Source organism: Macrotis lagotis, chromosome 6, assembly GCF_037893015.1.
Source record: "Macrotis lagotis isolate mMagLag1 chromosome 6, bilby.v1.9.chrom.fasta, whole genome shotgun sequence".
Classification (NCBI taxonomy): Eukaryota; Metazoa; Chordata; class Mammalia; order Peramelemorphia; family Peramelidae; genus Macrotis; species Macrotis lagotis.
In genome coordinates, this window is record NC_133663.1 from 161,877,100 (window position 1) to 161,904,558 (window position 27,459).

The 27,459-nt window shown below is 34.6% G+C and overlaps 1 long non-coding RNA gene across 4 annotated transcripts in view; it reads left to right on the top strand.

The window, feature by feature from the left end:
* The first annotated feature begins 1,104 nt into the window (after positions 1–1,104).
* LOC141491214 (uncharacterized) overlaps positions 1,105–27,459 on the top strand; it is a 100,391-nt gene continuing 74,036 nt past the window's right edge. The window contains exons 1-5 of one of the 4 annotated variants that reach the window (XR_012469529.1): positions 4,536–5,489; positions 12,283–12,436; positions 12,581–12,698; positions 20,143–20,261; positions 21,970–22,071. This is a non-coding gene — a long non-coding RNA (uncharacterized LOC141491214). Of the gene's footprint in view, positions 1,189–4,535; positions 5,490–12,282; positions 12,437–12,580; positions 12,699–20,142; positions 20,262–21,969; positions 22,072–27,459 lie in introns of those variants that run through there. The other 3 variants (XR_012469528.1, XR_012469530.1, XR_012469527.1) reach the window with 3 other exon arrangements.

The window sequence follows — 27,459 nt, forward strand, 5'->3', positions numbered from 1 at the left end:
ACATACATGCATACACACATATGCCAGTCTCTGGAATCCAAGGGGTGTTACATTTCACTTCTCCCCCAGGGAACATCTGGTATTCTGAAAAGGGCTTATAGGTGTCTAGAATCTCTGCCATTAACTCTAGCCCTCAGCAATTTAGAGGGGTGGGGGAGGTGAAAGAATATTTATATTTAAATAAATGAAAATTCATAAAAGTAAATAAATGGAAGTGATTTCTGAGGAAACACATATCAGAATAAAAGAAAACTGACTGCAATGAGGCTATTTTTTTCCTCCAACTTCTTCAGGATCTTGAAATCTAGGCTATCTAAAAATGAAAAATACCAGGCAAAATAAGTCCCTTCAAGGGTTACAGCAAAAGTGAAGGACCAAGTTTTATCCCAATCAAGTTCCTCCCACCCTCAAAAAGTAATAGTGATTATACTGGGCATCACTACCTGATGTGTCATTGTCATATATTTCCCCTCTCCCCTAGAGTTCTCCAATATTCATAAGGGAAAATGAGGGTATCAGTTTCTCTGTCATTGGCTCCTATTCCCATCTGTGATATTCCCCCAACTATAGGGATTCTCTTTACATCAGTACCATTTAAATATATATTCAAGTTATCATTTTCTAAGTAGTATTTACTTCAAAGACATAGCAAGAGTAAATATAGAAATATTGCCCCAACACCAGAGTCAATAATTATCTCCTGTATAATCTTATACTTTGATGATGAGGAGAGGACCGAGGAAAGACAATAAATATTTATAAAGCAGTTACTAATTTAATCAGTACTATGACAAGTGCTGTTACATTAATAATACTATGTTTTATGATTTTTAACAAAATTATTATTAATATTGCAAATATCATTTAATTTAAATCATTTTAATTAGACTCATAGTTTAACTCAGGTCATATATAGTACATTTCCACTGAGTTCCAAGTTCAAACTCCTCTTGTGGATTCAAATTTTTGAGTACCCTGGTTTCTTAGGATTTCTCTTTAGGACTGGCTAGGTACAGATCTGTCCTGGAATTATGGCTCCAAAGTCACAATGGCTCAAGTTCCAAAGTCCATTGGGTATACCACTACCTTATCCTAGAACTGAAAAGGACAAAGGAAACAGAATGAGCTAAGATAAAGCTGCAGCCAATTTTGGGAGCCAAGGGATATAAAAGAGAAGATACAAGGAAGGTAAGCCATTCACTTCCCCTCACTAGCTCCCTGGTGCCTATACTATGGTAAACTCGGATCTTCATCCTCTCTGGATGTCATGTAAAGAAATAGTCTATTCTGGACAAATGGAAAGAGACTATTCCTAGCTACACAATATGGGAATAAAGAATGCCTTCTCTTAGAAGCAGGTTACTTCCATGACAAGAGATATTATTTTATGTACTATATATATCTATAAATATATTCATAAATACATTGATATAGATATAGATATAATATTACTTTATTATACATATGCTGTCATAACTTCTATATTGCAGGAGTTGGGACATTCCTACAATCTGGAAAATCTGCATTAAAATTTTTTGGCCCTCCATTTGTATCAGAGATGTCTGATTATATTATGACATTAAAAGATAAGATATATTGTATTATATAATACTATAACATGATATATATATATATATATATATATATATATATATATTTCTGAGTTTCAGAGTTTTTTCTGTGTCTTCTACTGGCTTTCTGTGTCGAGACTTCCATAAAACTGCAAAAAAATGTTCTTAATTAAATTCCTTATGCTTAAAGTTGTGATGTGTAAATTCTAACTGTATAGAGCCTTACTCTGTCTCCTGAGCTCCAGTACATTGCTACCTGCCTTTTAAACATCTCAAAGTCAACATGTCCAAAACAGAATTCATTGTATCCCATGCCATCCTCACTTTCCAAATTCCTCTTTACTGTTAACCTTGGAATCATCCTCAATTCTCCATTCTTTCATTTCACTTATCCATTCTGTTTCTAAATTTTGTAGCTCCTACTTTTATAACATCATTCATTCTCATCACTCTTTTCTTCAGTCCCATAGTCTCAGACAAACTGAGATCTGACATAGACCTTGGCTTTAAAAGGCCAAGGTCTCCTACTGTATTCAAGATCATCTTCAGTTGTTCTGATCTAAATCTTGCATTGGATCCTGATGACTCTGGAGGAAAGAGTGATGCTGGTGACTTTGCACAGTCCTAAATCACTTAAATCTAATTCATAAGATTACCTTCAGTGTCATAGGCCTCTTGGAAAACAAAGGACAAACAACCTACAACCATCAACCTAGTGTAGGTCCTTATCACCTTCTCCTGAACAATTTTAATACTTTTCTGATTCTTCTCAATTTCTTAAATTCAAATCTGATTTCAGACATTTACTATCTCTGTGACCCTGGCCAAATCACTTAACCCTGTTTGCTTCAATTTTCTCATCTGTAAAATGAACTGGACAAGGAAGTGGCAAACCATTTCAGTATTTTTACCAAGAAATCCTAAATGGATCACAGAGAGTCAGATAACAACAGAAATGAATAAAGAACAACAACAAAGGTTCTTCTCTCTGCTTGTTTCTCCACATTCCAATCCATCCTCCACTTGTCAGACAAAACAATTATCCAAAGTATAGGTCTGGGGCAGCTAGAAGGCACAGTGGATAGAGCACCTACCCTGGAGTCAGGAGGACCTGAGTTCAAATCCAGTATCAGACACCTAATAATTATCTACCTGTATGACCTTGGGCAAGCTGCTTAAGTTCACTGCCTTGCAAAAAACAAAAAACAAAAGTATAGGTCTGCTGTTTATTGTTAAATTCTATATGTTTATATACTTAATGATAAATTTTATATATAAAAGAATCTCAGAGTTTCAAATGGAATATGTTTTCTTTATATTGATGTCTTAAAGATCATCAATTTTCTTAAGTTCACAATGAAAAAATTCAAAAATTTTTTAAGTTTTTTGGCAAAACTAACCAACAAATTGTTGTTGCTCCCTGTTATATCTATGATCAAATATCAAATTATTTGTGTAGTAATTAATACTCATCACCATCTGGTCCTTGCCTTCTTTTCAGATCTTCTAACACTTCACTTCCTTCCACTCACTTTGCTTTTTCCTCACCTGTGACACTCCAAGCCTGGAAGGCTCCAGGTCTTCGTCTATGGTTCTGGATTCTTTCAAGACCCAGATCAAATCCTAACTTCTCCAGGATTCTTTCCCCACATTTCTCAGTTGCTATTGCTTTCCCCTCCAAGGAATTAAGATCTATTTCCTCTGCATATATTGTGCTTCTAGTCAATTATTTAAATGTTGTATCCTCTATTAGAATATGAATTGTTTTGTGTCCCCAGTTAGCACACATAGCACTAGCACCCATAGTACTTGATAAATATTTACTGAATGTTGTTGTTGCAATATCAGTTGTATCTGACTCATTGTGACCCCATTTGGGGTTTTCTTGGCAGAGAAACCAGAGCTTCTCCTTTCCTTCTCTAACTCATTTTATCAATGAGAAAACTGAGGGAAACAAGGATAAGTGACTTATCCAGGGTCACACAGCTAGTAAGCATCTGAGACCAGATTTGAACTAAGGTTTTCTTGACTTCAATCCCAGAACTCTATCAATTCATTGCATCATCTTGCTGCCTACAGAATAATGTGTTGGTTAGCCTTGTCAAAATACTTTTAAAAATTTTTTGAAGTTTTTTATTGTGAATTTGGGAATTTGATGATCATTAAGAAACATCAATATAAACAAAAACATATTTGAAACTCTGAAATTCTGTTAAATAAAATTTATTTTTAAGTATATACATCTGAAATTTAACTAAAAAATTAATTTCTCTTCTCTTTCTTTAACCTTTTTTTCCCATTAGTAATAGCTAACATTTGTGTAGTTCTTACCATACAGCATACTTTACAAATCCTCATTTGATCCTCACAATAATCCTGAGAAGTCAGTGCTATGAATATCCCCATCTTACCCTGAAAGAAACTGAGACAAATAGAGGTCTGGTGACTTGCCCAAGATCATACCCCTAGAAATTGTAGTAGGCTAAGATATGATTTCAAGTCCACCTGACCTCTGACCCAAATCATCATCCACTGTGACACCTACCTGCCTTAAGGAATATATTGCTGAATAGTGAACAGGAAACAACATATTAAAAATAAATATAACACAAAAGATAGCAATAAAATAAAAATTAAAATATATGTATCTGCCTATTTAAAATGACTTTGCTTAGTAGTTATACTTCTCAATTAAAGACTTCTTTGGGGGGGGGGCGCGACTAGGTGGCATAGTGTATAAAGCACCAAGCCCTGGAGTCAGGAGTACCTGGGTTCAAATCCGGTCTCAGACATTTAATAATTACCTAGCTGTGTGGCCTTGGGCAAGCCACTTAACCCCATTTGCCTTGCAAAAACCTAAAAAAATAAAAATAAAAATAAAAAAAAGACTTCTTGGGAAAAGGGGAATTTTAGGAGTTCAAAGACTGGAGATAAAACTAGGTCAATGAGGAGTTTTCAGGCTGAGGGTGTAACTCCACCATTCTAATATTCATTTTATGACTTCCATTAAATACTATTGGAATGCCCTTAAATTGTAAGGCATTGCTACTGAAAAAGCCTTCCCTGCACCAGTTGTCCTATTTCCTGATGAGACTAAATAAATAAGTCCTTCTGGGGCTGGTTTACTAGCCAGTCTGCCAGTGCCCAGGGTCATATTTCCTGCCACTGATTTTGTAACTGAAAACACTTTGGTTGTTTGCCAGGAGGAAACGACTACTCTGATTGGGGGCCCTCTTTAGTTGTGCTGGACTGCATTCCACCCCCTCCCTTCCCTAGTCCTGTGCTCCCTTTTGTAAATTGTAAATGAGAGCAAAATGCAAAGAGTTAAATTCCCATGCCCTTTCTTGCCATCTAACTGATGGGGGAGGGTGGCAAGGAGGAGTGGTCAGACATAAAACTTGGGATCTTTGCTGCCCCACAATGGCCATTGCTAGGTTACATTGAGACTGAATGTTTGCCTCACATGGTTATTTGAGGTCACCTTTTCTGAAGCATCATTAGCTTTCCGCTGCCTAATGGGCACTTCTGAAGGAGCCATAAGACAGAAATCCATCTCTTGCTTTGCTGATAGGAAACAAGGCTTGGAAGCCTTCCTACATCAGTAGTAATTAATACAACCTGGACTCCCAGCATTACTAAACTGGAATTTTTTCAGGCAATAGAATACACTCCACTGTACCATGAGATTTGCTAAAATTTCAAAAGTAAAATATTGAGAAGAAAATAATCATCAAGCCATCGTAGGATACCACAGTAATTCAATTCTTCCCAGAAAATAGTTGAGGTTACCTTCAACACAGCAACCTTCTGATTTGTCCTGCAGCAACATGTAATACCAAGCAGCTTGTAAAACTTCTTAGTAGAAAATCTGGACAGGGAAGGAAATTAGAGCAAATTGAAGGAATGTGAGACATTCAGGTAAGTGGAGCTGTAATGAATTATCTGTCCCTCATCTGACATATCCCTAACTCTAGTCTTGGCACCAGATCCAACTGGAACATTTGAACTAAAGTGAAAATATATCTATTCTAAAGCAGTCATCTCCACTGTTGCTAGAAATCTTTTGAGCAATCAAAGCATGCACTGGACTGTGAAATATAGGTTCGTTTTGCCCAGATTGTTTTTTTACTTGAATAAGGTCTAAATAAGGTCTAAAAACTGTTGCAATATTAATTTTCTCATTTGCCCTATGAGAGTACATTTTTCATGACTAAGGAGGACCCAAATGTAATAGAATTAATGTGCATATAGTAAATAAATGTTTATAGAGTACTTCATATATATTATCTCATTTGTTCCCCATAAAAATCCTTTAACTAGGGGATAAGTTGAACTATTGTGCTCTTTTCTATTAATAAGAACCCTAGAAGATCTTGTTCCAAGGTTCTGCTTCTTTAGAATTCTAGGTGTGACGAATGAAAAGTCTAAGAGATACAATTTCTGGGTATCTCTTTAATTAATAAATTATTTATGGGCCAGCTAGGTGGCATAGTGGATAAAATACCGGCCTTGGAGTCAGGAGTACCTGGGTTCAAATCCGGTCTCAGACACTTAATAATTACCTAGCTGTGTGGCCTTGGGCAAGCCACTTAACCCCATTTGCCTGGCAAAAAAAACAAAACCTGAAAAAAATATTTATTATAGCTAGCAGATAATCAATAAAATGAGGTCAAAGATGAACCTTGGAGACCTCTGAATACTTAAATATCCTTGGAGAAGGGGTTGTGTCTGACAAGTAGAAATCAACTCTGATTGGTTAACAATAAATGATAGAATGATTATAATGAGAGATGGACTTATTCTAATGAGGATCTTTGGGAGGTGACATCAAGTCACTGTTAGACAAAGAGACTGGTCACAAGCCAAAACAGTAAACTTGGTCAATTCTAAAAGGAATCCACCTCCACCCAGTCAATGAACAATGACCAAGAGTGGGATAAGATTGTCTGGTTATGGTGAATTCTTTGGGCAGAGTCAGAAATGTCCTTGAGAGGTTGGATTTTGAATGATAAAGTAGGGAAAAACTATGAATACCCATATACATATATATATTAGTAATTGATTATTAATAATCATTTCTCTCATGAGTACCTATCCTAATATCTAAACTTGAATTTTCATTGTCTAAGGAGGCTAATGCTCCCTTATAAGCCAAAATTTTTAATGAAAATGAGCATTACAAAACGATTCCTTATACAAGGATCATACTAAATCCACTTTATTTTCTTCTTTAAAGTTATTAAACAAGATAGCATGGAATTTGTAGTCAAAGGACTCTAGTATGACCTTGGACAAGTACTTAACCTCTGCTGATCTGTTTTTTTTAATCTGTAAAATGAAAAGATATACCTACATAATCTCTTGCAATTCTAAACCCAAGCATTTAACCTATGACTAGTATTAAATATGGGATATGTTGTGCTATATATCTGGATTTTATATAGGCACTTAAAGATTTGACAGAGCAAGTAAGTTTGAAATGTGTTATTGAGCACATTCAAAGAATATCAGTAAATAAATGCAACAAGAAGGGAATTCTTCCTGGAATGCCTTGAATCTCCATCCTTCACTCTATTCTTCTCAATATTTTATCAAAGATGAAGACAGATGGCAGGTTATCAAATGTGTAAATGACAGCAAATTGGGAACAAAAGCTAAAATGTTGGATAAAAGAGTCAGGTTCAAAAATATTTCAAAGAAATAGATTAAGTGCTGAATCTAATGTGAACTTGAATAATAATCCATTTAAGTTAAAATTTAAAATGATTTGTTATACTTGCATTCAAAAAATAAATTCCGTAGGATGGATAAGGTAGGCATAGAAAAATATTTTGTCCAAAATACCTCTGGATTTAATGGTCAGAAAATTCAATATGAGTCACAAAATTTCAGAATTGGAAAACAATTTAAAGATCATCTCACCTAACTCATACCTGAACAAAGATCCCTTCTACATCATATCCACTACACATACAACCATTCCTTAAAGACTTCCAGTGATGGAAAGTAATTGCAGAATCCCATTACACTTTTTAGATGGATAACTTTAGCCATTAAAGGTTTTTTCTCCCCTTTATATCAAGCCTAAATTTGCCTCTTTTCAAACTCTTTTCTACTCATAATTCCAAATTCTGTCCTCTGGGTTCAAAAAGAAAAATAGTCTAATCCCTTGCAGCCCTTTAAAAAAGTGTAAACAGCCATTATGTTCTAACATCTCTCCTACTCTAATTCTTCTCTTCCCCAAGCTAAACATCTTCAGTTTCTTAATATGGCCTAATCTTGAACCTCTTCATCAGTCTGGTTGTCATCTTCTGTGTGCTTTCCAGGCTATCACTGTTCATCCTTAAATATGTAGCCTAAAACAGAGCATCATATTTCAGGTGTGATCTGATCATGGTCTGTTCAGAGAAGACTATAAAAGAAATATCACCTCTCAAGTCATAATTACTATATTTTTCTTAGGTATGCTATCTTTCTTAGATACCATAATGGAGTGATTCATACTGAGCTTAAAGTACACTAAAATCTCCAGATATTTTTCATTTGAACTATTATCTATTAACTATCTATGAACTTATGTAGCTTATCTATGATTTTATCTAGGAACCATTAATTTTTTTTTTTAGGTTTTTGCAAGGCAAATGGGGTTAAAGTGGCTTGCCCAAGGCCACACAGCTAGGCAATTATTAAGTGTTTGAGACCGAATTTGAACCCAGGTACTCCTGACTCCAGGGCCGGTGCTTTATCCACTGTGCCACCTAGCCGCCCCCTAGGAACCATTAATTATTTACATACCTTGTCACATCCTGGATTTGAAAAATTATTTATTTTAAGATGACTATAAAAATTGACTCTTAAATTTTATCTTATTAGATTTGACCAGTATATACAATAAATGGGATTCTAACTCTTATCTTACTGTTAGTTATCCTCCAAGCTTTATGTCATCTAAATATTACTTGTAAATCTTGTATTTTCATACAAATTATTAATTTTTAATGTTATACAGCTCAGCACCAACTCCAATAAATGCCTAAGTACCCTTCTTTTAAGCTGACCTTGATGCAGTAATTACCATGATGGGGATTCAACTACTTAATTTAGTGCAGATCACCCATCTGTGAATATGCTATGATTTAATCTATCTGTTTTTCCTTTTATGCAATGAGTATGAAATAATGCATCAGATTCCTCAAGAATTATAGTCAACATCCCTGGCATATGTAGACTCCATTCTTTCTTTATTTGAAAACTCAGGATACCATTATCTATTATTTCTCAAAGATTACTTAATAAAGTTTAATGATAAGAAAGGATCATGGATTTACATCTGATAAGAACTTTAGAGGTCATGAAATCTAACACTTTGATTTTACAAAGGAAAAGACTTAGACACAGGGAAGATAAAAAGCTTGACCAAGGTCACTATGCTAGTAAGTGTCAGGGGCAGGATTTTAACTAGAGTCCTCCTTATGTTAAGAGAGCTTTATCCACTAATCCCTTCTGCCTTTCATCTGACTTTTCTTTTTGTACTTTAAGGTGTGACTTGAACTCATAAAAGGCTTTTAATGGGCTTTGGATAAGTCCTTTTGATGAAACTCTCTTCATTAATGTAGATGTATTACTTGGTGCTCCTTGTCTATATGAGTGGAAGGATTGGTGAGAGTTTGGGAGAAAAGGCATATTGACTGGTCTTTTGATTTTCAACTTCCAGAGAGTAAGGGGCAGCTGGATGGCTAGAAGGTAGCAGTGGATAGAGAACCCTGTGCCCTGGAATAAGGAGGACCTAAGTTCAAATTCCTCTCAGACACTTGACACTTACTAGCTGAGACCTTTGGAAAATCACTTAGCCCTGATTATCTACCATCCAGAGCCATCTCCAATCATATCTGACCACTAGACCTAGAGGGCTCTGGAGTAGAAAGTGAGGTTGGTGACTTTGCACAGCAGCCTCTTATTCAAGTCAGATTCATATGCATGTTATGGCATCATCTCCCTCATATCATGGTCTTCTTCAAGAACAAAGGACAAACAGCATTATTATCCAAAGAGTAAATATGGGGTTCCATATTCTCTTCAGGGAGGGTTATCCCTAAAGGGAAAGAAAGACTCTGGGAAGAAACCCTTATGATCAAGATTCTAGGATAATTCCCATCCAAGAGCCTTATATTCTTCTTTAGGGGCCTCACCCTGAAGAGAATCTAGAACCCACTGTCTTCTGTCTGGAAGTTGAAAGCCCAGGAGACCTAATAATCTCTTTTTTCACAAGTTTTTACCAACTCCACCCTTCAAGGTGTCAAACATGCATGAATCAATCTCCACCAGTGAAGACTGGTTAGGTAAATGGACTTTAAGTCTCAAGTTTCACTTATATTCTTTTTTTTTAAATTTGTTCAGGATCTCTTTATTAACCCTGTGTAGGTCCTGTCCTTTCTGTCAAAAGATTGTTCTCTTTGGCAGGAAAAAAGCAAATGTCATCTCTGCCTTATCTTTCTTAGTCTTTCATTATAATATCAAATCCCATCTCTGTCACTTGACATGTAGTAACTGTGTGACCTTGGGCAAGTCACTTAACCCTGATTGCCTCACAACCAGAGACATTTCCAGTTTTCCTGATTCAAATCTGGCCATTGGACCCAAATCTAGTCAGAAAGGGAGGAAAGCATTTCCTCATTTAAATCCAGTTCATGTGCTTGTCATTGGCATCACGTCCTGGAAGTAATGGTCTTCTTTGATAATGATCATCCCATTAATCATCCCATGCATGCAGAATAATGATCTATTCCCTTCATCTTTCCCCCAATATAACATTTTTAAAACTTCACTAATTTTTGTTAACCGTTTTTCCCCTTATCAGTGTCAATGAATTCTAAGTTCTAGTTATTTTTACAGGACTTTGCTATGTTTTGGATTTATATTCTACTATGTGCCTTTATTTCTACCTTCTATACATGTATTTTAAAAATCTAAGTTGGTCAATGAATTTCCTTTTCCTCTATAATCATCTCTTTGGACATTTCTCCATTTCTCTTAATTATTTTTTCCCTTCTTGTATGATTCATGAGAGTTCCCCTTCTCTTTTGGACAGACTTCACAACTATACATTGAATGAAAGGGATCTTATTAATCCATTAACTGAAGCATTTGAAATCTGATCTGTCAAAACCTGTAGAAAAGATGATACTGTCAGACTCTGTACAACTTCTCTCTCCTCTATCACAAATTCTTTTTTTTTTTGAGGCAATGGGGTTAAGTGACTTGCCCAAGGTCATATAGCTAAGGAAGTATTGTGTCTGAGGTCAAATTTGAACTCAGGTCCTCCTGACTCCAGGATCAGTGCTATATCCACTGCATCACCTAGCTGCTCCTCTAAGAAGTAATGATCACTTCCCCCCCCAATACTCCAAATGTACCATAATTTGCAATCATACAAATATGGTATATAGGAAAAAATGATGATGACCATCAAATATTTGAAGACGGGTGGAAAAGACATTAGACTCATTCTTCTTGGACTTGAAAAGGAAAAATAGAGCAATGATGAGGGCTGGGGACAGAATTTGACTCAATCCAATAACTCAAAAATGCCATGACTGAGATCTAATTTAACTATCTAATTGCAAGTACATTCAGAAATGGATAGCAGAAGTTAGATAAAAGAGGGGGAATAAAATACATTAGTAATTTTAATAATCTTTCTTAAAAATAATTTTCATCATCTATAACAGTAGAATCATTATATTTGGACCCAAATACCTCAGTCCACATTGTGTCATATGAGAAAACACTTATATAAAAAAGAGCTAAAGGACAACCTTCAAAAAGTTGGTTAGATCTTCTATGGGCAATCAATGGGAGAAAATGGATAAAAGATACACCAGAAGAGAGGTCATGAATTGTTTTGGTTCTATTTTGATAAAGGAAATACTCACACTGATATGCTAATAAAAAAAGCATCATAGTATAAAATTTTATATTACACTTCAAGATTGAAGAAGCAATTTATTTCTTTTGATCCTTTGAGATAGGTTGTACAAGATATGATCTCTTTTTTTACAGATGATAAATTTTAGTATTATAGCAGTTGAGTGATTTATCCATGGACACTAAGGGTCAGTGCTGGGACTCTGATTATAAATATAATATTATTTCTATATATCAAGGACCACCAATTAGTAAAAGCTTAGCTAACAGTCAGAAATATATAAAAGCAACATAGGACCAGAATTTCTCTATCATTAGAAATCCTCAAGTAGAAACTGGATCACCACTTGTTGGGGCAAGAAAAGATTCAAGACTGGGTAAGCAATGGACTAGATAGCCTACAATTCTAAATCTATTGCAAAATAAGAAAAGCTGTCCCATGACACATCACTACAAGCCCCCAAAATAAGTTACTCATGTTAGTTGTTCTGGATTAACATAAACTGAGGTAGGTCCAGATACCCTTAAGGGTCTCCTTTCCAACAGATTTCTGAGAAAGGAAGAGACGACCAAGTACCATTCATGAGCATCATTTCCTGCCTGAAGACAAGAAGCTAGACAGGACAACCTCTAAAGATCATAATCTATCTCTTATTCTAAGATAAGCTATATTCAGCTTTCTGTAGCATATCTTTACATTCCATTCAAATACCTCAACAGATTCATTGAAATCAATTTATTGATTTTTAAGCACTATAGTCTCTTACTATCTGTCTCCACACTCCAGGTTACTCTAGAGTGCACTCACAGGGATGGTGAATTCTGAAGCCAAAAGAAGACCAGACAGGTGTCTTATTAGTTGACTTTCAGGGTTTGTCATAAACCTGAATTTTTATTCCTGACCTATCTTTCTAGATAATAATCTTCTTAATGGTGGGAAGGTAAGGATTTTTTCTTTTATTTATCTAAAATTGGCACATATACCCAAAGGCATGCAGAAAATGAGAACAATTTCTAAAACTAAGAAATTATAAATGAAAGCCCTAAGCACTGCAGCATTGCTGGAAATTTTATTCTCATTTTAGGATTCTACATTAAACAAAAAAAAGCTAAGTGGGATCCACCTCTCTGAGACTCCCAGGCTAGAGCAAAATGAGGTCTCAGATGCCAAGTCAAAATGCAGATGAATTAGTTTGGAGTGAGGTAAGTGCTCTCAAATTAAACATTGTACTAGGTAAAGAGATCCTGTAGCTGCTTAAGAACATAAATAGACTTGACCTATTTGGCTGAGGGGGAAAAAGTATCTTGTCCTATTCAGGAGTGCTAAATTTTATGAATACTAAAATACCAGGAAAAGGTTCAAGATATTGTTGTAATTGTTTAGGTATTTAATAATCAAATTAGATAATCATTCTAGAAGGTACACAGATGCACACCCCTTTCAAATTTGTTTTTTTGGTAACCTCCAACATTTGCTGCATTTTTATCTTGCCTTTCATACTTTAAATACCAAAAAAAAAAATTTTTAAAGCAAGTACTATGTACTTTAGAGTACATAGAGCAAAAATAAGAGTACCTTCATTCAAAAATTTGGAAAAGATTCAATAACTTTCAAAAAGCATCTGCACCAATGAAGTATACAGACAGATGTAAATTTACATCCATATGTCAGCCTGTGAAAGAATGATTTGCCATGGCGGTTGTACCCACAAAAGTAGTAGATAGATGGACACAAATTTATGCCTGCAGAAGGTGGAGACTCAGATTAATAAAAGTGAGATATCCTCAGAAATCCTCAAAGCTCTTCCTGAAGTAATGAGGGACAATCCTTTGATATGTAAACTAGTCATTGATATAATCAGAATTGAAAGGACACTTTGGAGTTCTCTCCAAGTTAGATCTTTGAAAAGGAACATAATAATATTGTCTGGAGACAGTAGGCCTAGACCAGTGAATAGGAGCACCTGGGCAGCTTGTCAGACAGTTGAATATGTTTGATCTTGATTCTGATTTCAATGCTCATTCATCAGATTTGTAATTTAATTTGCTAAGATTGAAGAGAACACTAGTTTTGAGATCAAGTCCTTCTTGACCATCATGATGACATTTTATGCCTCCTGCCTTCTTTTCTTATGAAGACTGATATTTATATAGTATTTCAAGTTTTATGAAATACTTTATATTAACTCATAACAACCTTTTAATATAAGTACTATTATTAGGTTCATTTTATGGAGGAGGAAACTGAAACTAGGAAAAGTGGATTCAATTTAGGATTATATAGTTTATATATTATATGATTATATATTGTATAATAGCTATTATATAGTTCAATCATTTGATCATGTCTTTGTAAGCCCCATGGACCTTGGCACACTAGACTCGTCTATCCTGTACTCTCTCAAAAACTGTCTAAATTCATGATACTATCCCTCTCATCCACTGCCATCCTCTTTTCCTTTTGAAATCTTTCTCTTCAGGGTCCCATCTTCTTATTATATGTCCAAAGTAAATAAACATTAACTTCAGTATTTGACCTTCCAATGACTAAACTGAGCTCAGTTTTTAAATGTTTTTACTGATTTGATTTCCTTGTTTAAAGGACTCTCAAAAGTGTTCTCAAGAATTTGAAAGCATTGATTCTGAAGGGCTCAGCTTCTTTATAATCTAAGTAGCAGCCACACATTACTACAGGAAAAGCCATAACTTTGACTATGCAGACTTTTGTTGGCAAGGTCTTTTGTCTTTTAGTTTACTGTTTAGATCACCACAGCTTTCCTTCCAAGGAGCTTGTGTCCTTTTAATTGCATGGTTGCAGTCACTTCTAGATGGAACCAGTTGCCAGGATCTTAGTATTTTTATATTAAACTTCAAACAAGCGTTTAAACTCTCCTCTTTACCTCATTGGGATGCTTCTTAATTCCTCCTCACTTTATGCCACCCAGGAGTATTGTCACCTTAAGTATGACTTTTTATTCATCCAGCTGGCATTTCACATGGGGTACTCTGCACAAAACTTAAAAAAATAAGGTTGAGTACATAAATAGTGGTTATAAGTAGGTAAGTACAATAATATTCAGTCTGGTTGTACTTCCTTTCCTGTTCTAAATTTAGCAGTTGTCCCCTATTTGATTCTAACTGTTGTTTCATGAGCACATACAGGTATCTCAGGAGATAAGTAAGATGATTTGGTACTCACATCTCTTTGAAGACTTGCCATATTTTGCTGTAAACCACACAGTCAAAAGTTTTAGTGTGGTCAATAAAGCAAAAGCAGATGTTGTTCTACTCCCTTGCTTTCTCCATAATCCAACATATATTGGCAATTTGGTCTCTTATTCCTCTACTTCTTTGAAAACCAGTAATGGTTTTTTTTTGTTCTGGTAATTTTCTGTTCACATGCTACTAAAGCCTGGTTTGCAGAAGCTTAAGCATAAACTTGCTCTTATGTGAAATGAATACAATTGTTTGGTAATTTGAACATTCCTTGACTTTGTTCTACTTTAGGACTGGAACTAAACTGATCTTTTCCAATGCAATAGTCATTGTTGAGTTTTCCAAATTTGTTGGCATATTGAGAATTGTACTTTATCAGCATCAGTTTTTAGTGTTTTAAATAGATCAAATAGAATTACATCCATTTGACTTCATTCTCCAGGATATCCAACTTTAGATCAATAAGCACACAAATGTAGATTATTGGCGATGTTAAAAATCTTTATTGTATAATTCTTTTGTGAATTCTTATTAATCATATAGTTAACATTTATATAAGGTAGAAATTGAACTCAGAACTCAAAGTTCAATGCTTTATCCTTGAATTACCAGCTTACACCAAAAGTATAAGTCATAGATTCTCGAAATTCAAATTTTTTTAACTGTCATAATATGAAAGAAAAGAATCAGTTTCTCTCTAACCTCACTTTGATTCCTACTGCAATAGACTCTCAATTAGAATATTAGCTCCATCGATTTCCTGATTGACCAAAATTATGCCAGTGAAGTCAGAGATTCTAATAATGTATGATCTCTTTCAGGTCAGTGATAGATCACACCATGTTCTTCAGTATTATCTAATGCCACTAGAATGACTCAAATTAGAATCATTGGTTGGGCATTGAGTACAATCTACAAAGAAACATGGGAGCTGGAGAATTCTCCACGATTTTGTGACCAAGGCTTTCTGCACTGTGACATCAGTAGGCATGTAAATGGCATGCAACAAATATAAAACTAAACTGCCTCCAACCCTTAATGTTCAGAAAGAGGAAACAATAGTACCACCTCAGGATCAAAATGTGAAAATTCTAGGTCATTGTAAGATCACAATCACTTAAGCAAGCTGTCTATTATATCCTCAAACAGCTTAGACTGACTTCAGACACTTATTTGCCTTAATTTTTTCAACTGTAATTAAAAGAATTATAATATCTACTTCCCAAATTTTTTTATTTTTTTTTAGGTTTTTGTAAGGAAAATGGGGTCAAGTGGCTTTCCCAAGGCCACACAGCTAGGCAATCATCAAGTGTCTGAGACAGGATTTGAACCCAGGTACTCCTGACTCCAGGGCCAGTGCCCTATCCACCGTGCCACCTACCTGCCCCCAAATCTCTCAGAATCAAGTGAGCTATCTACTCTAGAGAGAGAAATAATGAAGTCTGAGTATAGACTGAAGTATGTTTGTTTCACTTTATTTTTCTTTTCTTTCTGCATTATGGCTAATTGACATCACTTTGATTGCCTTCTCAATGTATTGAGGAGGAGTCTAGGAAGAAAGAATCTAAAATAATTTTTTTAATAAATGTTTGAAATAGAGTAAATTTTTTTAAAAAAAGGAATTAAATCAGATGTTTGTAAAGCATTAAACATAATGTCTGGCATATGGTATGTGCTTAATAAAGTTTTCCTTCATTTCTTCCTTCCCCCCCAAACATAGGGAAAAATAGGGAAGAAAGGCAAAAACCTGATTACTGCAGTAGTTAGTTTAAAACTTTCCCAAACAGATAGATTTGATTTTTTTTGAAAATTCATCAGCTATCATTTGACTTTTATATAGCTTCATCCTGAATAAGATACAATAAAGAATGTCCTAAATGATCCAAGAGAAATGAAAGCAGAATTCTCATTAGCTCTTATTCAGTACCTTAAAAAGAGGGATATCAGAATAATGTAGAAAAGTCCTAACTATATATAATCAAAGCATCAAAATAATAAATGACCCTCATATCACTCATGCCCAAATCTTTCAGCTACCATTGAAAAGCTCTTTACCTTAATAATTAAAAAAGTCAGCATTCCATTTGCTATTTTAAATTATGCTACATAAGAGGCACTTGATGAACTAGAAAGAGCCTTGGGTTTGTAGTCAGGAGACCTGAAGTGGAATTCCAATTCTGACATTTACCAGCTATGTGACCTTGGATAAGCAGTCTCAGTTTCCATGTCTGTAAAATGGAGGTTAATGCTTGCACTAGCTATCTCATAGGTGATTTAAAAAAAAATACTTGGTAGACACCAATGAACTATATAATTTTGGTCTGATAATTATTGAAATGCCTTATTTAAACATGAAGTTTTCAAGTCATTTGGATACCCAAGGAGCCCAAGCAATATGCTTAGAAGTAGAAGGGCAACTTTGTCTTCTTTTGGGAGACTGATTCTGCTCTGGGGAAGCATGATCCCCCCATTAATCTCACTCACCTCTATTTCTTTCCTTACTACGCATTCCCTCATGATGGTTGTGCCTGCTTTTGCTGCTGCTATTGTCAATATTTCTTTCCCTTTCTTTCCCACAGCAATACTTAAACTTTTTCTGTCCCTAAAAAAAGGAAAAAAAGATGTAGCAGACAGTTGAGGGATCTAGAAACAGACTCCTTATTCCTGACCAATATGAGATAGACTCTTAGATAAAGTAATAGAGCAGCAGTAGGTAGCCTGTAAGTCCAGCTGTAGTACCCTAAACTGCCCTCTTAGGGACCCAGATAAAGGTTATACCTCCACAATCAGATCTTGTATTTTAGCTATGGGTCTTTGTTGCATCAAAGTAAAGACACCATTTTCCAGTCCTCTAACCCATATGCTTCCAATATAACTATATTCCATTTCTGTTAAGGAAGAAATGTCAAATAATGTCCAAACAATCTGGGAATGTTTTGTTTTTAAATTGTATGGCAGGAAATGGCTAAAATTTTGGAGGGGTCAAAATGCTCTAAGTAATCTTTTCATGTTTATTCATAATCAACTAAGATATAAAAATCAGTTTTTATAGCTTCCATGGTTTTCTTCAGTCTAAAAACACAATGGTTTTGGACATGTAGCTGGAAAGCCTTGTATTATAGTGGAATAAGAAAAATGTCTGGATACTTTATCTGCTAAGACACCTGTGTCTTGACATCATCTAGACACTGTTCCATCACTGCTTATCATAATGCACATTCAATTATACTTGGCATATACTCTGGATCTAGAAAATCTGCCAAATCTGGTCTTGGACTTCTGCTTTACTATTTCTTTCAAAAGAGGGGGGGATTAAAAACTTTTGCTCTGATAAGCATCATTTTGATTCCCTTGAATAATGTAAATCAAATGTGTTACTTACTCTTGAGTATCCTTTCCAGAATAGTTTTTCAGAAAGCATATCCAGTCAGGTCCTGGAGAGTAAGGTAATGCCCTTAAATTCCAGGGACACCCCCACACACACTTTTAACTAATCATAACTGAAGTAAAACTGATTTCTACCTTAGACAGGCCTTGACTAATCCTTAAATAGTTCCTTGTCAAGAATTAGTGAATTTAATTGAAAAACTGGGAAAAGATAAACCATGCCCCTGACTTCAATACTTCTAGAAAAATGTTCTCAGCTGGTATAATATTCAGGATTATAAGAGAATTGAACTAAATATTATGTAAGGATTGAGTTGCAAGCTCAAATTCCATGATCCTGTAAATTCTGTGCTAAGTGATTTGCAAGGTTAAAAAATGCTCTTAAAAGATCAAAGTCTCTAGAAATAACACATTTCTACACTTAAATAAATAGGATTGAATTTAATACCTCTTTTATAACAGACAAGAAACAATCAGTCATCAATGTTTGTCCTTCATTTTTCAAGTACCATGACATCAGGGAGATGATGTCATTACAAGCACATGAATTGGATTTGAGTGAGAGGGTGCTAAGTCACCAGCCTCACATTCTCTCCCAGTGTCATCTGGGTCCAATGGCTAGATATGAATCAGGATGATTGGATGTAAGGCAATCAGGGTTAGTTAGCCTATCCAAGGTCACATAGCTAGTAAGTGTCAATGCTCCTGACTCCAAGGCCAGTGCTCTATCAAAAAAGAAAGAGAGAAAGAAAGAAAGAAAGAAAGAAAGAAAGAAAGAAAGAAAGAAAGAAAGAAAGAAAGTCATTAAGCACCTATATGTACTAAGTATACACATGAGGCATAGAAAGAAGTGAAATATCCCTTGCCCCCAAGTAGCTTACTAAATCATATTTTAATTCATTCATCACAGTATTATTATACATTCATAGTTCAAAGGTATCTAACATTTCATGAACTTTCTCCCAAACAAATAAGTATTATTATTACCCCTGTATTACAGATGGGAAAACTGAAGCTCATTGCAATAATGTAACTTGCCCATGGTTACAAAGCTATTAAGTATGAGAGCTGGGACCTGAACTCTTAACTCTTCTAACTCCAGATATAGTCATCTTTCCACTGGTTTTACCTGCCAAACCATTTTTCTTGAAACCATTGTGCACCCAGCAGAAATATATGGGTGGATCATGATGACATGGCACATAACAACCTTGGTCTGGACTAGAGAATGAAGGACCAGTGTCAAAAATGTTAATTTTGTGTGTTTCTGTGAATAGAACATATACTGAGTAGCCTGAAAGGAGGAGTGGGATGAGAAATGTCCAGTAAGGATCATTTGCTGTTAGATTTGGAGAACTAAATCTTCAAAACAAGGTTAGAGAGCATAAAAAGTCAGTTTAAGCAAAATTGGGGGATGATGGAAGTTATGTAGCCCACATATATTATGGCTGCCAGATGGACAATTGAAGGAAAATGAAGCTATGGTATAATACAGCAGCGATGTCCTGGTTGCCTACCAGATGGGATGCAGGAGGCAGCAGGACTGGGTGGGATTACAATAGAAAGTGTCTGCTTCCCTTGTAAATGCTGCACAGTGACTTGATATCAAGGGAGTTTTCTAAGTTTACCTGTGGGCAACGAGCAAGGAGAAGGCAATCTACCTATTTAACCATAGACTAAAGTCAGATTTCTTTTTTCCACTTCCACTTTTTATCAAAACCTGATGTAATATGATAAGATGCAATGAAATACAATATCATACCATACCATAGTATCTTATACATTGAGATTTTGTGATGCAAAATCCCACGAAAAATGGACATACTAGAAACAGGAACTGTAAGATTCTGTCCAGCAGAGGGCATCAGAGAACATAAACTCAGTATTTTCTTAGCTAATTTTTACACGGGATGCCATGGTAATCCCCTTTATTGAATGAAGGGGTTCTTCAAAAGAGCTGTATCAATAAGTTTGTTGTTGTTCTAAGATTAGTTATTCTCTACTTATATAAATTCTTAAGGGTGTTTTTTTTGTTTGTTTGTAGGAGGGATGGAGGATGTAGGGGGATTTGTTACTGTTACAAAAGAAGAAGAAGAAGAAGAAGAGTGGATTTAATTTAAACAGTGCTTTATAGTTTATAATTATTCATAATGATCCTGTAAGGTAGGTGTAATCAAATATTTCCTCCATTTTACCAAATGGCAAACTGAAGCTCAAACAATTTTCTTGGCTAGAATTTCTTAAACAATAAAAAAGAAACATCCTAAATTGATGGTTTCTTTATTCTCATAGAGGTTCAGATCCTAAACTTACCTAGAACCATACAATTATTAAGTGTTGGAGTTGAAACATGATCCAAGTCTTCTAATTTCCAGACCAGAATTTTTATTTCTTAGTCAACAACCTCTTACTTTATAATTCTATGTTTCATTTATATTTGTATCTACTAAATGAAGAATAAATTGGTGATTATTCAGGATTATCTTTATAGAAAACATAAAAAAGTAAGGGTTTTTTTCCTTCTTTAAGAAAAAATTAATATGATAGCCTGAAATGAAAAGACTCAGACAGATGAATGGTAGCTTTGAATATATGAAAGTTTGTCATGATGATAATGTTTGTCCTTCATTCTCAAGGAAGACCTTAACATCAGGGAGGTGATGACAGACAAGCACATGGATTGGATCCAAGTGAAGGGGATGCTGAGCTAAGTCAACAGCCTCACTTTCTCCTCCAGTGCTACCTGGGCCCAGTAGTCAGATATGACAAGCCAACTAGAGATGTCCCTGCTTGCAAGGCAATCAGAACTAAGTGACTTGGCCAAGGTCATGTAGCTAGTCAATGTCAAGGATCTGAGACCAGATTCAAACTCCCATCCCCCTGACTCCAAGACTCGTGGATCTATCCTCTGTGCCACCTAATCAGGGTAAATTTTCTATTGCTCCAGAGAACAGCATTAAGATCTAATGATGAAAATAAAAGTTACAGGGAAACTTTTCACTACATGTTAATGAGAATAAACTTGTGAACAACTAAAACTATTCCATGAATGAATGGAGTGCTGTTCAGTGTTCAGTAAGGGGCTAGGAGACCTTACAGGGATGCTTATAGGGAAGACTGCTTTTCCAGGTAGGAAATTGAACTAGGTGACCTTTGAAGATCCTTCCAATGTTTAAGAATCTATGATTCTCGGGACGGCTAAGTGGCACTGTGGATAGAGCACCGGCCCTGGAGTCAGGTGTACCTGAGTTCAAATCCGGCCTCAGACACTTAATAATTATCTACCTGTGTGGCCTTGGGCAAGTCATTTAACCCCATTGCCTTGCAAAAATCTAAAAAAGAAAAAAAAAGAAGGGGGGAAAGAATTTATGATTCTCAATCTTAAAATTCCAAGAGCAAATCAATATTTGATATGATGGCTTGAAAAAAGTAGTTTAATAAAATTCTATCATATGGAAATGCTAATTAAATAATTGTTCTTAGAGCATGGTACTCTACTAGAAACTCTACAGAGTAAAGGGGAAATAAAGAAAATGATATATATAAAAGGCACTGAGTTGTGCTCTCAAGTTTCTTACAAATAGAATGTAGAAAGTAGTGTAGTTAAAATAGTTTTTCATCTGTTCAAAATCTTGGCTTTTTAGAACTTCTTCCAAGTCTTATTGGGATTTCCACATATAATTTAAAGCAAACTTGGTATTTGAATTATCAGCTGACTGCATAGAAATGTGATGAAAACATAAGAAACAATATGAAAACAATAAGAGGAAAACTACATTCCCCTTGGAATAAAGAAAATCAAAAGTAACGCCTGTTTTATCTACACTGTATTATTATACTTGAATAATTTTTAAAATTCTTGATTTACCAGATTTGGCAATTTCTCCCTCTGTAAGGAGTCAGCTAAGAAGATGATATTATGTATATAGTACCTGACTTGCAAAAGAAGACTTGAGTGTGAATACTCCTTCAGGTACATTCTGTCTCTTTTTTTTAAGGCAATGGGGTTAAGTGGCTCGCCCAAGGTCACATAGCTAGGCAATTTTTTTAAGTGTCTGAGGCCAGATTTGAACTCAGGTCCTCTTGATTCCAGGGTTAGTGCTCTATTCACTGAACCAACTAGCTGTCTCCAATCTGTTTCTTAAATAACATAAAACTCTTTAACCCTAGTAAATTCATTTAAACTCTTCCAAACCAGTTTTCTCATCTGTAAAAATGAGAATAATAATAGTATTTATCTCACAGGATAATTATGAGGCACCAATAAATTATAACTATATAAGTGATTTGTATACCTTAAAACACAATGTAAATTTTCATTATTGCTGTTGTTATTATTGCTATTGCTGTTAATATTAATTCCATTTGAAATTCTTCATAAACTTGCTAGGACTTAGAAAACTTTATAGGCTTCAATACTGCCTGATTTGCACATGGAAGAGTGAACAGAGAATAGGTTTGGAATCAGATGACTTTACTGGAGTTTCAGCTCTGGATCTTCCTTGTCATCTAATTTTCAGTAGGCTGTTCAGTTTTCTAAACCTCAGGATTTCTTATAAAATGAAGAAGATAATGGCATTTGAACTTCCTAGGGCAAATGATAATTGTAAGAAAATGATTTGTGGATTGTCAAATGCTACATAAATGAAAGCTAATGATCATTATGATTATAGAGTGTCTAAAGGTTAGAGAAGTAGAAGATCAAGAACAATCACCTATCCTGATATTTTTTCTTCACCCAAGATTACATCATTCATGCTTCCTCCAGCCCAACACATTCTTTCCTTATTAATCTAGAAAAGAAATAGAACATAAACCTCTTCAAACAAGTAAAAAAAGTTACCAACAGCAGGAATACATAGAGCTGTTGTAAGTTTCTCTTAGTAAACTTTATAGAGTAAAAATAGAATTTGAGTGATCAGTCCTTCCAAGCATAACAGTTTATGAAATTATGGTATATGAATATGATGAAATGTTACTGCTCTGTAAGAAATCATGAACTGGTGGATTTCAAAAAACCTGAAAAGACTTACATGAATTGATGTTGAGTGAAGTGAGCAGAACCAGAACAGTGTAGACATTAACAGCAGCATTGTGTGATAATCAACTATGATAGACAACTCTGCTCAGCAGTACAATGATCAAAAACAATTCCAAAAGACTTGGGATAGAAAATATCAAACACATCAGAGAAAGAACTATGAAGTCTGAATGAAAACCAAAGCATACTATTTTCATTTTTTTAAAAAATTGTTTTATTTTTTCTCATGATTTTTATCCCCTTTGTTTTGTCTAAAATGGAAACATAATTAACATGATTGTATATGGGGAAAAAGGAAGGGAGAAAATGTGAAATAAAATCTTACAAGAAATGAATTGAAAAAAATAAATAAATAACAGGTTTTGGTGGCTCAGATCAAGGTTTAGTGATGTCAAATAATTTATCAAATGGGGTATGTGGTTGATGTAGGGAAAGGGAATACTGGTATATTCTATAGACAATAGAATATTGAAGCATGAATTTTTTAAGACTTGAATGAACACATTTTTCTTGTATGAAGTCTTCATTTAATTTAATCATCATCATCATCATTATTATAATTAACTTCTCAATTTTAAAAATAGATTTTCATTTTACAATTGAAGTCAATAACCAGACCTAGAAAAGTTTATTGACCTCAGTGCCATATAATGCAAAGGTCCAAGATTTACAATCATAAATCTTAAGTTAGAGTCCCAAACATGCCTATAATAATGACAATTACCATCATTTACTTTTTTTACATTGTTCAGTTATTTACAAAGAATTTTGTGCTCATTAGTTCATTTGATATTCTCCAAAACATGGTGGAATATACCACATAACCACCTAAAATATAATGTACAAAAAATATTGTTTTAGATTTCAGAAAAGCATGCTCCAGTGGTCTAGGAAGGCCATTTAAAACCTATCAAATTGATCGGCTTAAAATCTAAGCAATTTAAATTTTAACACAAAACTATAGTTACATAATCATAGATTTGATTTGGAAAAATGGATGTGAATTAAAAGTATACTTAAAATCCAATATGATAAGTATGCCTTCAAGATTTAAAAAAAAAAGTATGTCACAATCTTATGAATTTAAGACCAAATCATTTAAAATAAGTGACTGCAATAAAAGGAGGACAACTAAATGGCTGGTTATACTGCTAGACCTGAATTCAGAAAGACTCATCTTTATCACTTTGATTTCAGTCTAAGATACTAGCTATGTGACCATGGTCAAGTCACTAAAACTTGTTTTCCTCAGTTTCCTCATCTGTAAAATGAGCCAGAGAAGGAAATGGTAAATCACTCCAATATATTTGCCAAAAAAATACCATAATGGGGTCATGAAGAGTCAGACATGACTGAAACACCTGAACAATGTAGCAAAAGGAGATCCTATTGCAAGTTACCGTTTTTTGAAACATTAAAATTTATAAATTTATCTATTTTACTTTTTTCATAAATAATTTGAACAACACAGCACTACTACTATATACTATTTCTGCCATAAATAACAGTCTTGCAAAAGTTAAGTCCCCTCTTGTTTAGTCAAAAGACTCCATTTAAAAGGTTTTTTTTTTTGCCAAAGTTTCTACAGTGATTCATCATTTTCTTCTCCAGCTCATTTTGAAGATAAGGAAATGAGACAAACAGGGGTAAGTGATTTGCAGAGAATCACAAAGCTAGTAAACACCTGAGGCAAGATTTGAATTTAGAGTGTCTTACAGACTCTAGACCTGGCACTCTTTCTACTGTGCCACATAGCTACCCTAAATCTCTATGACCTGAGAATTTAATTGCCTATCAGTACAGACTTCATAGACCTTATGAACTCTGAACTTAGAACTTTGTTCCTTTTATGTATTAGAATAATGCTTATACTTTGCTTCTATTGATATAAGGGAAATTCCCATCTCACTCCTATGCCATTATACTATAAGCTTCATGAAGCCATAGTCATAGTCCTATTTAAACTTTGTACCCCAAGCCTTACACAATAGGTGTTTACCTAGTACTTATTAAATTGAAATACACCACTTGTTAGAATGGGAAAATTCATAAAAGCAAAATAGAACAAAACAAAAAGTTAAATATAAATGATTTTTTTTAAAAACCCTCCATAATAATCTGACTAAAATGAATCTCTAAGAGCTATCTTCAGGATCTGTCAAACAGATAAATTTCTTCTTCAAACCTTTCACTGAAGGAAAATTTTATAGAAGTATTGAATTTTACCTGGGTTTTCATTGTCATTTTTATATGCAAATTTTAATGTATTCTTATTTTTTCCAATTAATCCATGAATAATCTAAGATATTCATTTCTGATATAGTTAACTTATATTTATCTTTTCTGTTAAGTCATTTAGAAATTGTGTTTCCTTTCTGGCTACTTTCATTATCCTCCATCTCCCTATCCTACTATATCTTTCTAATTTGGTTTATCTCTTCTCTCTTGCTTCTCTGTTTTTCCCTTTCAAAATTGACATTTAAAAAAAAACATAGCCATTAAAACCAGTTCTTTTCTTACTAAATCTTTGCGTTGCTAAGCAGCATTTCCCCCTCCCATCCCATTTTATGCAGCCTGGTTGCCATAGTTTCAACTGAGCGTGGTAACAAGAAGCAAAGAGTAATCATTATTTGCTATAGGGTTGTACAGGCAAACAAACACCATCTACTGCTTCCTTACAACCTCTCCCCCACTCCACATGGCTAATGGGGTAAACTGACATATGTGATGTGACTTTGGTCTCCCACAGACCATGGGTTACTCTTCTCTAAGTGTATGTGGCCTGGATGCTCCCTGTCCTTCATCCTAGCAAGTCAGTTGCTTGCAGGGAGCCAGATTTAACCTTAAAAGTGCTTTCTAATAAAGGTTATTTAAAATGCTGCTGCTACCACTTTAAATTCACTTATTTGTAGCTATTTAGAGTCCAAGAAAAACTCAGATCCTTTTAAATAGTTGCTAAACATAGAGTATGGAGGATAGATCAGTATTAGGCAGCTGGATTCTATAATCAAAGGTAATGGTGTGTATCACAGAAGGTTTTTGGAAGATAGTAAATAAACAGAGTCAAAATATGCTTAAGGCAAAAATGGAAAGGACCAAGATAGATCTGGATATGCAAAATCTATAGTAGTTTTTTTTTAAAAAAAAGGCAACCTCATAGATTAAAGAACATAAAACTTTCCACCCCTTTTTTCCCACTGAATGCTTTATGAATATGTTTTGTGTCTGGGACAAAATATTATGATCCAGAAGAGATAAATAGAATTATTTCTATCTCATATGGAGCCATAATAATTCACATCCTTATCATGTAATAAAGAAAACAATGGTTTTGTGGTCAGAACAACTCACCTAAATTTTTGCTCTCTCAATTACTACACATGTGACTTGGGGATAATCCCTTAACTTTTCTGGGACCCAGTTTCCCCCATCTATAAAATGAGCAAGTTAGATTACAGGACCTCTAATCATTTTCCCTACTATAACTCAATGTATTAAGCAGCATAAGTATTACCTCAATTTTTGATTCCTATCAATTAGGAAATGGCTGGACAAATTGTAGTACATAATTGTGATGGAATATTATTGTGCAGTAAGAAATGATGAATAGGATGCTTTCAGAAAAATCTGGAAAAACTTAGATGAGCAGATGAAAAGTGAAATGAGCAGAACTCAGAATACTGAACACAGCAACAACAATATTGTATGATGATCAACTGTGAATGACTGCTATTCTCAGCAATACAAAAATATAAGACAATGCTGAAGGATTTATGATGAAAAATGCAATCTACCTACAGAGAAATATGGGGTGGAGCATTTCTTTTCTTACTTTGTTTTTCTTGAGTATTTTTTGGTCTGTGTTTTTTTTTCACAACATAACCTATTTGGAAATTATTTTGCATATCTTCACATATATAACCTATATCAAATTTCTTGACTTCTCAATGAGAGGGGAGAAGAAGAAAGGATAGAATTAGGAACATAGAAAATTAATGTTAAAATTTGTTTTTGTGTATTGGGGAAAATAAATATTAAATAATATTTAATAATAATGTAATAGTAACTGAATAATTATAGAAGAGGAAACTGATGGTGCTGTAGATTGAGTAGCAGACCTGGAATCAAATAGACTCATCTTCCTGAGTTAAAATCCAGCCTCAGATACTTACTAGTTGTGTGAGCCTGGGCAGGGCAAGTCACTTAACCCTGTTTGTCTTAATTTCCTCATTTGTAAAATGATCTGGAGAAAGAAATGACAAAGTATCTGACAAATGAAGCCAGGAAAAAAAGGCAGATATTAATATAAAGCTAGTATAA